We start from the raw sequence: 18,185 nt of genomic DNA, 5'->3' as shown, positions 1-18,185 counted from the left end.
CCCCAAAATTACCCATGACCCAGAGGAATGAATAACTTTTGGGCTGCACAATATGTGTGTCTGCCCACAGGTATATATCTTTTTTCACCTTGGAGACATTTTTTGAAGCTATTTTTTTTTTTGTTTTTTGTTTTTTTAATTTTTTCTTTTCTTAAATTGCACTCAAAGTTGGGAAAACAAACACATTTTAAAAATGTTATCATAATGACAGATACTCACAAAAGAGCAGAGCTCTATCTTCTTCTTCTTTGCCTCTTGGCTGCTTCCTTTAGAGCTCACAACAACAAATCCTCTGCTTCCACCTAATCCTATTCTCTGTACTCTCCCCATTCACACCAACCACCTTTATGTTCTTTCTTGACGTCCTCGTGAACATCTTCTTTGGTCATCATCTCCTCCTCATTCCTTGTAGCTCCAACCTCAGCATCCTTCTACCATCATTATCTCTGTCCCTCTCTTGACAGGTATATACCATCTTATCTTCAAAACATAGAACATTTCTCTGATGGATTCATTCCTGATCTTATCCCTCCTCCAAAGAGAACTGTTAAATCTTCTGCCCTGCTCCCTCCAGTGCCACATCCACACATCCACTACACACATTTTGCACATATTACACGGATAAAAATTGGTCATATGTGAATATACGTGCAAAAAGTAAGAACCCAAAAAACATGTAAATCACTGTTTTACACGAGATTATGACATTTTACCTTTGATATGTGCGCCGTATACGTGATATTAAAGTTATATATCAATGGTACCTGCGTGGAAAGTTCGTTAGACAAACAAAAAAAAATTATGTACAATCGCGTAACATTTATGTAATTATTGCTTACAAACTACGTAAAATGCCCATAAATTGCATAATTTTCAACCGTCCCAAAATTTTCAAACAGCTCAAAACCAAATTAACGTAAAGACTTGTCAGATATCGAGGAATGATGAACGCAAGAAACACTTAAAAATTATGTATATCACGCATGTATCACGAAAGACTGAAATTTCATACGCGGAAAATGTGTGAAATTTTGAAGTGACCGTGTGACACAGCCTTTAGTGTCATTGTCTCTAAACCAACAACATAGCTGCTCTTAACACTATTTTGTCACACATCCCATCTGAAATGTTCCAACATACTTGCACACGCCTTTTGACCTGCAGATGATGCTTCTTCCTCCATCCTTGTTAGAAAAATAACAAACAGAATGTGTTGAAATTCCACATGGTTTATCCCTCGTATGGGTGCTTGTAAAAATACTTTGGAGTCGGCAGAAGCGACTTTGCTCGGTTTCATATTAATCTCCAATTAAACTGTCACTGATGTTGTCATGCTAATTTTTATGGAACTCTTAATTTTAAATAAGTATTGCATTGATTGAAATGAGAATAAAAATAGTTGAACTTGACCCCCCCCCACACACACACACACACTTTTAGACCTGAAAACAACTGATTACATTATCAAATGAATATATGAGGTGAATTAAAGACTCACACTGATAAAAAAAACTCTGTTTTTGGTGTTTTTAACAATGTTCTCGTAGCAAAATTGATTTTTCTCATAATGGAGGCCACATATGACAGAAATTAAGCTTAGAGTTGTCTTTTTTGAGTATCTCCTTATATTAATCTTTGTGAATCAGGAGCAGAAAAAATCTTGTAGATGTGACGTAGCAACCCAAAAATCTGCGGCACCCAACAGCTGTGTGTGACGCAGGTCTTGGATCAACTGACTCATGTTTTTCTTCAATTGTTTCTATAGCTTTTCACACACTCTGGTGTGCGTGGCTTCTATGGAGGCAGTGGAAGACATTTTGCCCAACAATTGATAGTAATGTCTCTTGGAAGATGACCTGCTTTTGCCGGCACCTGACAAAGCATCGGTTGAAACCCAAAGAGTCACAGCTGTACTCACTCATCATCACCATTTATGACAGAGAGCACAACATAATATGTCTTGTTTAGTAAATCTGAGCCTTTGTACAATGTATGACAAAATGCTTACTGAACTAACACAGCAATCACTGAGCAAAATGATAACAATAGCTCCCTGATGATTAGCATATTCTATAATTCACATCAAACTTTATCCCTGGAGATTAAATCCAAAGGAGTCCAAACACCTGCCTCCATTTTAGATCAGGCTGATTAAATAGATTTTTGTTTCACAGTAAACTCAGAAGTGTGTTTGCTTGAGTCTTCTGAGCACACCTTTATCTTTGTGTAGGTTTGTGGGCCGTTTTGAAAGACGTGTGAATAATCAGTCTCAAGATTGTGTATTGATGTCAGATGTTTGGGGGAAAAACTGCACAGTTCTGATGCTAACTGCTTTTTTTCCCTTTCCTTTTTTTTATCTGCTTTTGAAGCTGTGGCATCTCCATCACACACCTGCTTGCCTGTTTCCTTCACATACACAGATATAGTCCATGAATCACTGATGCACTCACCTCCATGGCACGCACAGTACCTGCTTAGTCTGTATGTGAAAGAATGGAAATAATGAAACACACAAAGGTCGGATGTGGAAATTTACAAACTGGCTCACGCACCTCACCGCATGGACCTAATTGCTTCTGTGTTAGTAATTACGACTCTGTAGGAAGTGGAACGGAGCACCTGGGTGCCCTGCAGTGGAATACACTTTGAATGAACTCAGTGTTAAAGCCTTGCTAATCTCGGAAATGAAGGTTGGACAACTCTTGAGAACGGGCAGTTTAAATGCACTCAAACACTGACTCTGATTGCATTTCTGATACGTATAGTTTTGCAATAGATGCAATAACTCTGAATATGTCAATAAACCTTTTTACTACACAGCACATAAGCATCTAGTTTGCTGTCTTTTAACTATCGCAAAACACTGCGTTAAAATATGATCAGATATACTAAAGGTCAAAACTAAATTCAGCCATTGTGCCAATTATTTGAGTCTGCTTTTGTCACCCGAAAACTGAGTGTATTGAAACTTAAATTCAAACGTTGCTCTTTGCAAACAATGCAAAAAAAATCCAAGCTACATAGAAATGATTATAAGAAAAAAAAAGTATTTTAAACTCAAAATTTTGGGAAATAGGACACAAAAGTTTCTGACTAAACCTGCATGTCAGTATTTCAGTTTAAGTCAAAGCAATCCGACAAAACTTTCTTAATACTTTATCAGAACTTTTAGTTCCAGAACGAGATCTACAAATTTTCATTAACAGCAAACCTATTAACTCCTCTAAGACCTACTCCAATGAAAATCTCGTTTTTGGTGTTTGTAACACATTCTTGTGGCATTTTCTGATGATAGACAAACATTAAGTAAATTAAGCTCAAAATCGCATTTCTCAATATTTAGTTCCATTGTTTTGAATCAGGAGCAGATGAATAAATGCAGATTGAAAAAAAAAATGCTACGCAGACTACAAGATCCTTGTTCTACTCAGCACCAGGGAGGGGAAGAGGGGGCGGAATTGCTCCACCCCCACAACTCAGAGGTGAATTTCTAACGAACTACTGCTGCTCTGCAGAAACTACGTCCTAGAAAATAACAGTTTTATTTTTTTTTGTCTAATAAATTTAGTATCATAATTAAAAGACCATTGCTTTGAAAATGGATTAAAAGATGATTGGAGTGGAACTTTAACTTCTTGGTTCACACTTGCTAAAACATCTGAGCATAGCACATATAAGAAGTCTTGAAATAATATCCTTTTAAGTGTAGCACATCTTCAAGTGTTTCTTAACGCTGGGTCAAAGGCTTTGTTTTTATATACATTACTGTATAACTACCGTGCTGTGGCTGCAATATATATTTATAAAAAAAAGCTACAGTGAGCATAATTCCTTTAAAAATGGACAGAGAAAATAAACTACCTGTCGCAAGATTTAACCTTTTTTTCCTTCTTCGAAGTTTTGCTAATAAACGTTTTGCTAAGTTTACGAACACATCTCTTAAAATTCTGACTCACACAAAACAAAATCATCTCTCCTCTAGTACACCAGTTTACCGTAATAGTTTTACAAAGGTGGTTTAAAATTAATTTCTGAATGGGGATAGTATGGAAAAAAAATTACAATTTTATTATTATATCTTGAAGCAGCACTAAAAACCCCACCGGGCAAACCTGGTGTGAGTTTCAACCCTTTTGACAAGATGGAAAGAAACTTTTAAACAATGGAAGAACAAAAAAACAAAAAATAAAAGCTGCCAGGGCCACAAATGGAGAGAGCAACCCACCGAGAAGAGTGTTTGGGGATACCTCTACACTCTCACCTCATCATCAACCCTAAAGCATCTCCAACTTATCCCGGAACCCAGTGGCCTGTAACACAGGTAGGAAGCCCACCTCCACGCCAAGTTTGTTCTTTCTGAGGCACCCAGCGTTTTATCAAGCAGAGAGACAAATTAAATCTGAAAGAAGCTTTATAGCAAAGATTATCTGAGCACAATCCAAATAATAAGAAATACTGCGAGGAAAATGGTGTTTTTGGTGTTATTAACATGTTCTTGTGCTATTTTTCTGACAATGGAGGACATATATAAAGCTTAAAACGGTATTTCAAAGTATTTCTTTATTTTAATCGTGAATCAGGAGCAGATGAAAAAATGCCGTTTGAAAAAGATCCATGTAAGTCTTGGTTTTCCTTGTCTGAGTTGGTATCTGCCTCAAAACTGTACACTGGATGGCTGCAGAATTGCTCACCATTTTTTTACACTGGTAATGTTAGGTTAGAATTGTGAGGGGCTTTAAGTTAGACAGAAAGCGTGTAAACAGATGGGTGACAGGAAATGGGGGCAGGGTTGTTTCTTGCCAACAGTCCACAACTCGGAGACAATTTTCTACAGAAATACTGCCATTGTGCAGAAACTGTCATAAAATGACTTTTTTTGTTGTTGTACTTTTGCCTAAAAATGGCACAATTATAATTATCATAAGATCACTGGAAGTACTTTTTAAAATGGATCAAAAGATGATCAGAGTGGGTCTTTAGACAAAACTTAATGCAAAAAAAGTGGGTAACTTCAATTCAAAAGCAAAAAAATAAAAATAAAAGTCCTTGCTATCAGAAACACAAGGCCGGAAGATAAAATTGAATGGTGTTTAAGAGCAAATACATGTGAAATACCTCAAGCAAGAGAAGACCAAACCAGCAGCAAGTGGACTTTAACAAGGAGGAAAATATATTTGGATTTTCTGTGAAGAAAAGCAGAGCTACTCAGTCCACACACTCCTCATCATCCTGAAAGCAGACACTATGCTGAGAACAGGAATCAATCATAGCCTCTCAGAAAGGCCAGACACAGCACACTTAGGTGACTGAACAGCTCGAAGGTGGCTTTTTTTAAGCTGAGTGTTAATGACAAAGGTGGGGCCTCACTCAAGCGGTCTTCGAGTGCAGTGACGACTTTACTGCATACGGCACCTTTCAGTATTGGACATCGCTAAGTGCTTCACAGTCTTAGTAAAAGAAATAAAATAGAAAGAAAACAACATTTAAGGGAAAAAAAACAACCCCAGACAACTAAAAGCTTTATTAAAAAAACAAGTTTTTTGCTGCCTTCAAAAGAAGCTCCACATAAAAACAAGACAGTTCCAAAGTCTGGGAGCCATTGGCTGAAAAGACAGATCCCTTTAGTTTTGAAATGGCTTTCAGGAATCACTAGTAAATTTTGACCTGTTGACTTGAAATCTCTGGGGGGGGAGCCAGCAGGGGTCAAAAGGTCAGTGATGCATTTAGAGGCTTGTCTCCATGAAGGATGAAAAATGCAATCTGAAAAGTAATTCAAAAAAATGATAGGAAGCCAGTGAAGTGAAAGTAAACCAGTTAGAAGATGAGTTTCAATTACAATCAATTCTTTTACTCCTATATGTCTGTTTTAGGGGTGAAATTTGTTTTGGTTCATTTTGAAGGATGTGATTCACCAACCTAAAATCAATCCAGGATATCTTTAGCCAAAAATTCAACCAGTGTGACTCAGAGATAAATACCTGGTACTGAACAGTGCAGATGAAGTTTTCCAGATTTCTTGTATTTCTTGCAAGATTATCAAGTGTAAAGGAAATATGTGTACAAACAAACAAGTAAACAGGAATTAATGGCAAATTCGTTCACATTTTAGTTTCACAAAGTTCAGCAATCTGTTTTTTTTCCACATCAAAATAATCCAAACGGAACATTATTATAACATTCTACCACACTCCATGATCACGTCTTTGCAACATTAGACTATCATCGTGTGTGTTGTCTGCTGTAATGTCATTTGGTGGTTTTTAAGTTACAGTAAAATAAATCTACCATGTCTCAAAATTGATATAATTAATTTACTTCATTTAAAACCATTATATAAGTCATTTCGATTGACAATTTGCCTGAGACTGATCAATCTGCTCGGATCGTAGGAGCATACATTGATTAATCACTTAAGAAAATTAAATATTACACTCCTGACTTCTGCATTTCATTCTGCAGAGTAAAGGAAGATAACTGTTGAAAAACCAATACAGGCAAAGGTAAACACTAAGCTTCTACAACAAGTGTTCTTTTACATAAACCTTTGTGAATCCTCAGAATAAAGCTGGAGTACTTGAAAGGCTGCTTGAACTTTTCAAATACCAAACTTGAAAGATACGTTTGCTTGTTTGTCGATTGCACTTTGTCAGTGTGGAGCTCCTCTGTGTATGATATTCATAAAGATGGGACTCCCAGAGAGGGATGGAGTGGTAGATGTGGGAGACCTACAGTCAGACTGGGGAACTGAGGCAGCACAGACCACAGATGGAACTAATAAGCTGCACTTCTGCCTAGTACCTGTCTGTATGTGTTTTTCAGTTGAACAGCACTCCAGTGAACCATGTCAACCTGAACATGGCTAAAATTTGCTTCCAGTCAAAGCTCCTCTCCTACTTAGGTTTTTCAGTCTCTTATGTTATAAATTCATGGAAAAGTGTTCTTATTGCATTAAAGATGCCCCAAGAAAAACGGCTTTTAAAGAAAAAAAAAAAAAAAGAAAAATGCTGTGCTTGCTCATTCCTAGTTCTGAACACTTGTCTCACCCTGTGGTTAAAATTCTGCAATAAGATGCTCCATTAGCTTGTCAGTGCTAGTGGTAGTATGAAGCAAAGGGGTGAGAGACATAAACCGGTGGTAATTGAATACCAGAATCCCAGTGGGAAGATGAAGGGCGGCCATGCTATTAGACAGAATTAGCCACCTTTTCCCACAGGAGAACACGTTTAGACTGAGCGCATAAGTGCTTGAGTGTGGATAAGTGTGTACAAGTTGTGAGCAGAAAAGCCGGATTTGTAAGATGTTACTGACTAATGAACATTCCTATTCAAAAAAAGGCCCAAAGTGGGGTTTGAGTATGTTTACTTGAGCTAAATGTGAAGGGAGAAGTTGATCAAAGAGCAGCAGCAACATGAAAAATGTGTGAAAACATTAACCGTTAAATGCCAAAGACAAATATAGCAAAGTCATATGAGAGGAACCAATATAGCAGAGAGACAGAGTGGTAAAAGACGTGAAGCCAAGGTTACCTTGGCAGGAGTAAAACACTGTATGAGTCAAGCCCAATCAGGTGATTCCTTGTGAACTGCGTCACTCAGAGCTGAAGACGGAGGGCAGTGAGCAACTCTTGGGGTTTTTCATCTATGCTGGCAGCTTATAAAGGAGCTAAAATAGATTGTCTTCTACTTGCAGTATTAAAAGGCTATAATTAGCTCTGACAGAAGGGCATTACAAGCTGTTAAAGCCAAGGATCAATGGTGTTTAGATGGAATACATAATTTAATAGAGTATTTCTTGGACATTTGTGTAAGTGGGCGATTGAGAATAATTAAATGGATGCGGAAAGTGAGTGGTGAGTGAGAATCCTGATATCTGGTGATTTAGTGACAGGGATTGTCCTCGTAAACGTGTGACATGAGCAATGCGGTGGTTTCTCTGAGAAATGGCCCCCCACAAAAGAGATAATTCTGGTCATCGTTGACCCCAAAACCAGTTTCATAACGAGCACTTTGACTACCTTGAGACGCGTGCCACGTTTTCTTTGAATGTCCAATCAGGCTAATCAATTCTGCTCCAAACAAGAAGAATTAGATTAAAGAAACGTTCCATCAATCAGAACCAAATCTATCCAAGTCTTAAGGAAACCATACTTTGTACTTTTTAATGTTTCAAGTCATTTTACATGTAAAGGAAATATGTGTACAAACAAACAAGTAAACAGGAATTATTAATGGCAAATTAATTTTGGGAATTCTTAGGTTTACATTGGTTTTGTCTCTAGTTAGATTTACCACTCATCGTTAATTCTCATAAGGCAGGCCTGTCCAAAGTCCAGCCTGCAGGCTCCTGTCATAAAATCAATAATATATGCTAGTCCTTTCTAAAAACTGTGTCTTTAACTGTTATTGGCTAAATTACAATATAAGCCGCTGTAAACCTTTGGCAGCAACCTGTGGCTATTTGACCTTTGGAGCCTTAATGGCTAAATGAGAAGATCAAAACTACAGCATATTTGTACTTCTGAATAAGATCTATGACCCAAATCTGTAGATTTACTTAAAAACCTTGTATATAGCGGTTGCACGCAACCACATTGAGTAATTGTTGTAAAGCATGCTTATATTGTATGAGGTACGGAATCCCACAAGGGTAAATATTCTCGTATTCTACTCAAGAGTGTTGCGTAATCCCTTGCCTAAATCTTTGAGTAATGCAAAATATTATGCTGGTGTGCAACCAGGTCCCCCTGAGTAAATGTTACTAAATAATATTACTAAAGTACAATATATTTAGTAACATTTGCTCAAACAGTTTGAGATATGTAAAATAATCAAGAGTTAAATTAAAATGATGAAGTCCTTAGTGTGTAACTATTTGTTATTTTCCTTTTCGCAGTAAGCATTTACTAGTAAGTAACATGACATATTTCATATGAACCCTGATTTAATTTTGACAAGATCTTTTTTTTTTGTCCAGATAGACCTTTTCTTTGTTTTATTTCTTATCTTTAAAAATGAAATTCACAATCATTTTGGTCAAAAATCTATTTACAGATAATTCTGTTCTATGTGAAAAAATGAAAAGTATCTGATTTTAAAGAAAAAGTTTGTTAAATAGTTAATTTCCATTTAATTTCATTATGAGTGTTCAAAGAATGGAGGCAGAGGCCAGTCTGGAGTGACAATAATGCCAATAGTCTGCAGTTACCATCAGACCTTTCAATACCAGATTAGTTGGAAATTGTTTTTTCTCCTGAAAGATTTTTGAATTGTCCTGCTTAATTTAACAGGTACATTTCTTTGGCATCCATGAACCTTCAATATGCTGCTAATTTCATCTGATAGCAGCTTCCATGAAGGTAAACATTTTATAAATAAATCTGCTAATTGTCTAAATGTAATTGCAAATGTATTAAGTTCTTAATTAAGAAAAGAATAGATAGAAATAAACTCGAATTAGTGTGAGATATGCTGCATCATATTACAACCTTACAAATGATTTAATGGCAAACTTAAAATAGAATACATTAATAGAAAGCCCTGTGCAGATTGAAAACAGTAAAGGGAGGTGAGATGAGTCATACAGATAGACCTACCTGTTGTGGTCAATATGTACAGGGACCAAGCAGACTCTTTTTTTTTTTTTTTTCCTGTACAGACACAGCTCACTGCAGGAACATGACATTCTAAACTTCAAAGGAAAGGAGAACCTGAAAGAGCCGTAAGATTCCAAAGAGCAAAGAAAGGTAATCTCTGAAGATATGTTATACAACAACAGACAACATGGCTAAATGCCTTCACACAATTAAGAGGACAGACCTTCTCAAGCATGGATGTGAGCAATATCCCTTTATGCATCACGCATACCCCAGATGCATTTTGACCAGCCAATCATTGGTCTTGTTGTTACACCTCAGTTACAGGGACACGGTGATTAGATAAGAGCTAAGTCCGGTAGGCGAAGCAGCCAGCCTAATCTTTTGATATTTTTCTGATTTCCATCGAGACAACAATAGATTCATTATTCTTGCTTTTATTTTTACCCCTGTTGAATGCTCAGAGAGACACAGAAGTTACTGCGGAGAGCCTATCCATGTTTATGAATGACTTGTGATGTGAATAATTATTGCGTTTGCACGAATTAATCGTTTCGAGGGAACGAAATAGTATTTCGAGGGAAGGTAATATTATCTTGTGGGAACAGAATGTTATTTCATGCGAACAAGATATGAATTTGTGGGAACAAGATATTAATCTGTGGGAACGAGATATATTTTATTTTTTTTTATGTCAGAACATGGGCTCCGTATAATAGAATACAAATGTCGAAAAATTCATATTTGAGTTTTATTTTTAATTTAAAAATATTCCGTTTATTTTATTTATGTATCTTAAAAGCTATATTTTGGAGGTGAGGAACAGCCTTAACTGCCCGCCCTTACTGCACATCACTGATTTACCATTGTTGAATATAACATAGTTACAAGATTTATGATATTATAAAGAATAAACTGAAACAGTCAACATTTTTCAAAATAAATGCACATTGAACATTTTGGAAACATAAGGATTAGAAAATTGAGAAACCTAACTGAAAAAGATATGGACAATCATGAACTGACAAGGACCACAGAATGGCGAGGACTCAGATGCAGAGTTCTTGGAAAAACTTTTAATCTTGAGAACCTGAGATAGGCGTAGGTTTTGGTAAGCAACTACACATGATAATCAGGCACAGGACAGAGGAAGACACCGACCATAAATACATATGAGGAGGAACAGCACAGGTGGGAACGATCAGGGATGATTAGGTAGACAGCTGTGGGGAAAACAGACATGGACAGGAAAGGTGGAAGGAACTTTCAAAAGAAAACAGGAAGCGACACACGAGGACACAAATGTCAGACGAAACATGACAATGAACTAGTTATTTTGGTACCTAGATGTTTTGTGGTATAGTTTCGTCATTTTTGTATACCCAATGTTAGGGTGAAAAAATGTATGCTTAAAATGTGGCAACATTTTGAAAGAGGGACTAAATAAGTTTTCCTCCACCAACTCCTTTTTTAAGCACTATGTTTGTTTGTTGTGTCTAACTAAATGATTCGTGTTCGATTTGTATCAAATCAAATCATTTTTTCAAAGTCCACACCTGACATGTTTGTAGGTAACTTTCTGTTACTTAAACTTAGTGTTTAGAAGAATGGTGTTGTTTAACTAGAAAAAAAATATATATATACAGTATATATATTTTAAAGTGACATTAAAATCCTGGTTTTCATACATATGAATATACTGTATACAATTCTATTGACAGATTCTATTGACATTCTATTGTTTGATGTATTAAACTTAAAGAATTTGGTTTGGGGTGGAAGTCAGCATCTATATTGCACAAAAGGTCAACAGATGTTAATAGTATAATTACTCAGTTTTCTTGGCTCCATTTATTCCTTATGGGTCTGACTTATTACTGTTTAGAAACCAAGTCACCGAAGACCAATTTTATGTATATATTTTCATCAGAAACTGGGAAGAGTTGGATGATTATGCAGAAGGTTTCTCAAATGGGAAGTGAAGCAGATGACACAGCTATAATTTGGTCTCTCGGATGCTCCATCGACAGTCTCAGCACACGCTCTGCCTCTCTGCCACTGATGGAGAGTCACGACTTCTTCAGTTGAAGAAATGTGCAAACACACACAACGCGCACACCGAAAGACTCACATATGCACACACAACTTTTTTTGCATCTATTTAAGCTTTCTGAATTAAAGAGCTCTCATTTACACACAGGCCTTTCACAAACAGACAATTACACACGCACACACAAATACACGCATAAATTTAAGGGACTCAGAGTCATGGAACCACATAATGAATAGTAATCACAGGCATTTCCATAACGCAAAACATAATCCCTGATGAAAATTCAAACGAAGAAAATGAATTATAGAAGCGGGAGGGGGGGACTGCCAGGCACCAAAAACGAGTACAATAAAGTAATGAATGATAATGTGAGGCAAATAATGGGAGGTCAGCAGTTATAGGGGCATCGATGCTCTAGGGTGAGAGGTGGTAAAGCATGAAACTGTGCATGCATGCATGCATACAGTAACCTGACTGCCTTTATGCAGAGCTTGCAGAAATGAGCACAACCCTGTGCGATTCTGCACTAAACTTAATTTTGTTTTAATTAGAAGTGTTGATTTTAATTATTAGACCAAGTGAAATGTTTACCAGCCAAAAGAAGGAATGGTAACTTTCACACACATCCACAAACACAGCTTTCAAACAGCCGACATGCTTAACTGCTGAAATGTGAGGCCTTATTTTAGAAAAAAAAAAAACATGTAGCTGTCATTTGAAATTTCTGGCATTCCTCAATGTTAAAATATTAGCATTTCTATTTTTCAACAAAATAAATGTTAGCTTGTTTTGAAAATGATGCAAAACTTCAGCTTGAAAGTTAAAAGCATGCATACGTTGCATCATTTCTTTTTTTAAGAAAAGAACTCTGGGATAATTGTTTTAAAATGAGAAAATCTTTGCTGACTGCAGAAGCCAAAAGTTGTACCCCTAAAACTTACCCATAATAAAATGTATGCATATTTTTCTTCATCCAAAAGTAAAACACAAAGATTTATTTCTTTTTTTCTAGGCGTAGGGTGACAGTATGAGTGTGTGCCCATAAATGTAATCTAACAGTTTATGCAGGAAAGTTAGAGCTTATTAAAGGGAGTGTAAAGCAGAAAGAGTGTAATTACCAAACATAAATGAGAAGCTCTCAACCAATGCATTAAATTACCCTGAAAAAGGAATGCCAGCTGATAATTGGACTTTCTCATCTGGGTTCGTTTGTGTGTGTTATAGGTGTGTGACAGCAAGTTTTCAGAAGTGCTGTGGTGCTCACATCTGCATACATTTGAACAAAAGTACAGGCACATTAAGGCTGTAATCAGACTGGACACATTTGGCTCACTTAAAGTGAACCAGAGTTCATTTCCCCGTGACTGAATGCACCCAAGCGGACCCTGTTCTGGGACCAGGAACAACTCTCTGTCCCATCTTTTGAGGTGGTCTCGGTTTGTTTCCAATCAAACTGAGCTTTGGTTTGCCCTGAGTTTTCTCAGTCTGAATAAGCTCTGTGCTCATTGCAGAACAACTGGACCAAAATGGCCACTGTAGCTAAAAATTCCATTCTTCTTTCTCCCTTTGCTTTGCCCTGACCTCAAAATTCCTGGCCAATGGCTTAAGAGTTTTTAAGTCACATGGTTTTGTTTTCTTTGTTTAGGTTTGGTTTGTAACAGAGATGCCCGTTTGAAGGCAGACTGAATAAAGACCAAACACAAGGTTCAGAACTCAATCCGGTCCATATTAAGTGGACTGGATCTGGACCACAGTTTTTTTCAGTCTGAATACACCCTAAAGCCGCATCCAAACCGGACAAGATGAGCAGAGTCAAATTCTTTTGAGCGCCTCAAATTCGCTGCTTGACACCTGTCCAAAAATGTGCACGACGCCTTCGACGCCTCAGACTCCTGTGGGAGGAGCTACTGCCAAATGTTTTCGCTACATGGAGTGGTGTCTGTGTATATCTCATGTTAGACATGGAGGATGTTTAGAGATGGGTAAACCTGATATGTTAACCATGTTTCCGTATCAGGGTTTATGAGATCATTCAGTCCCTCCCAGTATGGTGAGCTTCACTCCAGCGACCGGAGCTGGGTCTGAATGACAGCCGCTTTCCGCCGCTGCTTTTGTGTTTCTGTCTGTGACCCAGTTTGATGACTTACTGTCCCACATTAATATGAAAAGGGAAAAATAAGAACAAGCATCAAACTAGAAGATAATTTTTTTATTATTGTCTTGATGAAAATAAGGCAACCTGCCCAGGGTGTATCCTGCCTTTGCCCAACAGTAGCCGGGACAGTCTCTGGCAATCCCGCTGCTGCAGTGAGTTAAGATGGATGGATGGAAGTTTAGAACGACAACCCTTGCATCGATCAGCCATATTGGATTTGTATTCTACCCACTGATTGAGACACTGAAAACGTCACCTGCCTAAAGCTGAGCACCTGATTGGTTGATGCGCCACGTAAACCTCGACAGAGTTTGGATTTTTTTTTGTCTTGAAGCGCCACGTCTGATGCCTAAATTGCGCCACAACACTAAAATCGGGCTGCTGCTGGATTGACGCTGCGCCCGACACTCATATCGCGCCGCGCAACCTCAGATCGCGTCTGTACATTGACTTAACATTGAAACTCAACGCCCCTGATGCTAGAATTGCTTCCTTTTGAATGCAGCCTAAGTTATAAGACGTTAGAAGATTTTGCTCCTGCACCCGTGTGCTGGGGGTATTTGAAAGTAACTGGTGTCCTTCTGCTTTTAAAGAATTTGTTTTGTGAGTCCTTTGAGTGCACTTCTAGGGTGATAAATCCGTCAGCATAGTTGTGACAAAGCGTAGTTCAAAAAGCCACAGCTTTGCTTCCCCTGGGGTGACTTCCACGTTAAAAGCTTATAGAAAAAAAAAAGTCTGCACACACATTTCTCTCTTTAAATATACAAAATAAAATATGAATGAATTTGTTTTTGCCTGGAAAGTTCTGCACATTTCCATAAATGCTGTTTGTGTGCGTTAGGTGAGGCACACAGTTTTGCTGTTATACTCAGAGTACAAAAGGTTCGCTTGTGTGATAACAAAGATAAATTGTTAATCAATACATGTCGGATCCCGGATGGGAGGGAACGTCTAATTTCAAACTGAATTTCCCAAATATTTTGTGTTACCCAAAGGGGAATTAAAGATATTAAGGTGAATTTGTGCATGCATGTGAGTGCGCTTCTTCCTCTTGTGTGTTCCTGAGAGCGTTTTCTCCCTCCTCCTCCTCCTCCCTCCCCCTTTCCTCTGCACTGTCCTTGCAGTGTCCTTCTCTCTGCCTCTCTATCTTACTCTTTTGCCATCTCCTGGCCTCCTCATCTTTTCTGTCTTTTTAACCTCCCCTCCTTCAACTATTGCTACCTCTTCAAACACCTTGTTTTTCTTCCTTTATTTTTTATCATCTTTTTATTCTTGCTCGCTATTTCTGTCAAACTTTTACATCTTTTCATTACACTGGGGGAATAACACGTTTTAGAGCTTTAAGAAAGAATAGCTCCAATCTCATCTGTACCACAGGAAGTGTGCTGAGGTGGGGTAGAGGGTTGTCAGTTGGGGGAATCATGCTACATGTTTACATGAGAAAAAAAAAAAAAAAACCTTGAAAAGCTCCTGTACAGAGCAAATGCCAGTCCAACAGTAGAAGGATGAAACAAGCTGTCAAAGGAGGAAACATTAGAAGATGAAGAGGAGGCGGCGGGGAACAGTAGGGAACAGAAATGGCATGTGAAGATGCACGACAATGAAGAGAAATAAAACAAGGTAAACACTCCAAAGCAGACAACCATTAGTAGACAAAAACACACGCCGAGGCAACCAGTGAGATGGGGATAATGGGGATAGAGCGATGGGCATTAAAGTAGACGACACATGGAGTGGAATGACAGACCAACAGAGGGATAAACGGACAGAGACACAGTGGTGGGGTTAGTTTGCTAAATGGGTCTGCTGGATAATTGTGTTCTCTGACAGCTGACAGTAGCGCTACTTAATTAAAGCCAAGCAGGAAATGACTATTTATAGAGGCCCCATCCCATCAGCACTAAATGACATGGTGTTTTATTTCCCCGCAACTGACTGTCTGAAAAACGCTGACTTTATCTAATTTGATAAGTGTGTGTTTGGAGGGCAGGCAGGAAGAGTGTGCGCTTACGTCTGAACGGAGGGAAAACAGTTTTGTGTTTTTTTTTTTGTCTGCAACCTGTTTAAAAAAAACACCTCCAAAGGTGTTCTTGTTAAAGTAGAAAAAAAAAAGACAAATATAGGCCAGTATTGCTGTATAAATGTGCTCTTGGCAATCAAAAAGGAAGCATTTTATCCAACCCGCAGTTTCACACACTCAAAGGACGCTAAAATGGACAGAATGCAGCCACATGCAGCAGTAGACAACAATGCATAGTTTGACGGTCCTCTCTGTGACAGTTTGAAATGTCAGCCCCAAGTGTCTGTCCAAGCGTACAGATGAATGTGTTTGAGCGCAGAGATGTATGCAGTCACAGAGATGGATGTCAGCCATCCATTCACAGAGGTATTCGGCTGACTCCCCTATTTAACTGCGCTGCACTTGGCCTTGAAGCAAGGGAGTTTGAGAGAAGCAGGGGATGGATGGAGTTACCCATAACAAGCAATCAAAACAGAACAGGCTTGTTTGCCCAGGGATGCACTCGAGGCACTTTTCTGAATTTGCAGGAGCTGGATTTTATTTGTTGAGTATGTCTAAATTTAAGTAAGACGCATTAAAAAATCACAACTGCTCAGTATAAAAAATAAATATTTTATCCATTTTGCCTTATGTGTTTGAGAACTGGCTCCACTAAACATTAACATTGCATTTCAGCAGAGGAAGCACGGCAGCACATGTGTAATGCTACTTGACAAAAGATGGCTTTCGCCCTTGCAGCCTGCTGTTGCAGATGTCTGGGCACCTAAGTGTGCCTCGCTGATCGGTTTGGCCACATTTTGCTTCCACTGGATCAAGTGAGACTGCTTAAAATTGAGAAAATAACGTAAAAAATATCAAGGTGAGTGTTTTGGAAAGCACTCAAAAATGTAAGACACAAAGGTTGGAAAGAATACCAGGAAAAGGCAAGCTTCACTAATGTCCAAGTAAAAGAGCTGTCTTAAAATTGCATTCAGATAAGACGGATAGACACGAACAGTGGGACCACGCAAAAATGGATAATGTAACACTTAGCAATTCACCTTTGCATAAAAAGTGTAAACAAATTAAAACATTTAAAAGGTATGACATAACACAATCATTGGGATAAAGAGCACCACACAAGATATTACAGAGAAGCTCTTTTACAGTAAAGTAAAATCGAGGGGCAGTAGTTGTGTCCCGGGACACTGACTGTCTTTCTGCAGGGGGTGGGGAATCCCTGGGACCTTGTCAAGAATCAAAGTACAGCTAAGCCGGGGAGTCCATGTCTTTACAGTTTGTGTGGGTGTGGTCTCTGACAAGGCATAACGAGCCCCTCACATCAACTTATTTGTAACCAAAGCATTGTCAGTTTGGTAGGGAGCCTTGACATTTTCACTCTGCATCATAGTTCCACATTTCGGCTGGAGTGGCACATGGGAAATCAAGATACAATTCCCAAGGGGTGCAATGAGCTTCATCCAGTGTGTGTCCTTGGGCAACACCCTTGGTGCTACTGCCTAGCTACGTAGCTACAATGGGGCCCAAGTCTGAGTCTCTCTGTGCCGGTCCCAGTTGAATAAATGTGTCAGGAAGGGCAACTGGCGTAAAAATCTCTGTCAAACCACCTGTGCGAATCCATGAAAGCTGATTTGCTGTGGCGACCCCTGAAGGGTTGTGTCGAAATGTATACAACAACCATAATTCCCCATTTGAGGTGTTGATCCTTGACCCTGCCTTCCAATAAAACCACTAGACCTGGCAGGTTAGCTGCCTGAAAGGCTCCTTCTGTGACCTTCTAGTCGGTCCCCATCCAAGGGTGGTTTTGGGTGTGTAGGGCTATGGTCTGGTTCTCGGGTGTGTTGGATGGTAGGTCTCTACTTGGGATTGGATTTGTGCTCTGTCCTCCCTCCTTGCTCCAGTGCAGTTCTGGAATTCTTGTTTTGATCTTTCTTTCCCCACGTTGTTTCGTTTTTTAAAATTTTTTATGATCAAGTTAAGTGTAATTATTTTTTATTTTAATTCTCATTGTCTTGTTTTCTAATGTCATTGTTAAAATAGCTTAAAATATGTTTTACCATAACATGACAAGATAAAATACTCCAGGTAAATCTAAACCCCTTCTTGGACATCCAGCTTTGCCAAAAACTACAGTTCTTCTTTGAGGACCCAAAACCTTAGCAGGTTGGATGTTTTGTGCAAAAAAATCATGTTAGTATCATGCAGAGTAATGCTCACTAATCATTTCAATAAGATGATTATCAAGTTTGTAAACAAATAAAAAGTTGAGGAAGATACTGGAATCTTCTTGTTTACTGTTTACAACACACTAATTTCCACAGTAAGTCAAATATAGGCCTTTTAACTATTGGGAGATTTTAACACG

This window comes from Oryzias latipes, chromosome 1 (genome assembly GCF_002234675.1).
Source record: "Oryzias latipes chromosome 1, ASM223467v1".
NCBI classification, from domain to species: Eukaryota; Metazoa; Chordata; class Actinopteri; order Beloniformes; family Adrianichthyidae; genus Oryzias; species Oryzias latipes.
The sequence above is the reverse complement of the archived record's forward strand: the minus strand, read 5'-3'. Positions refer to the sequence as shown.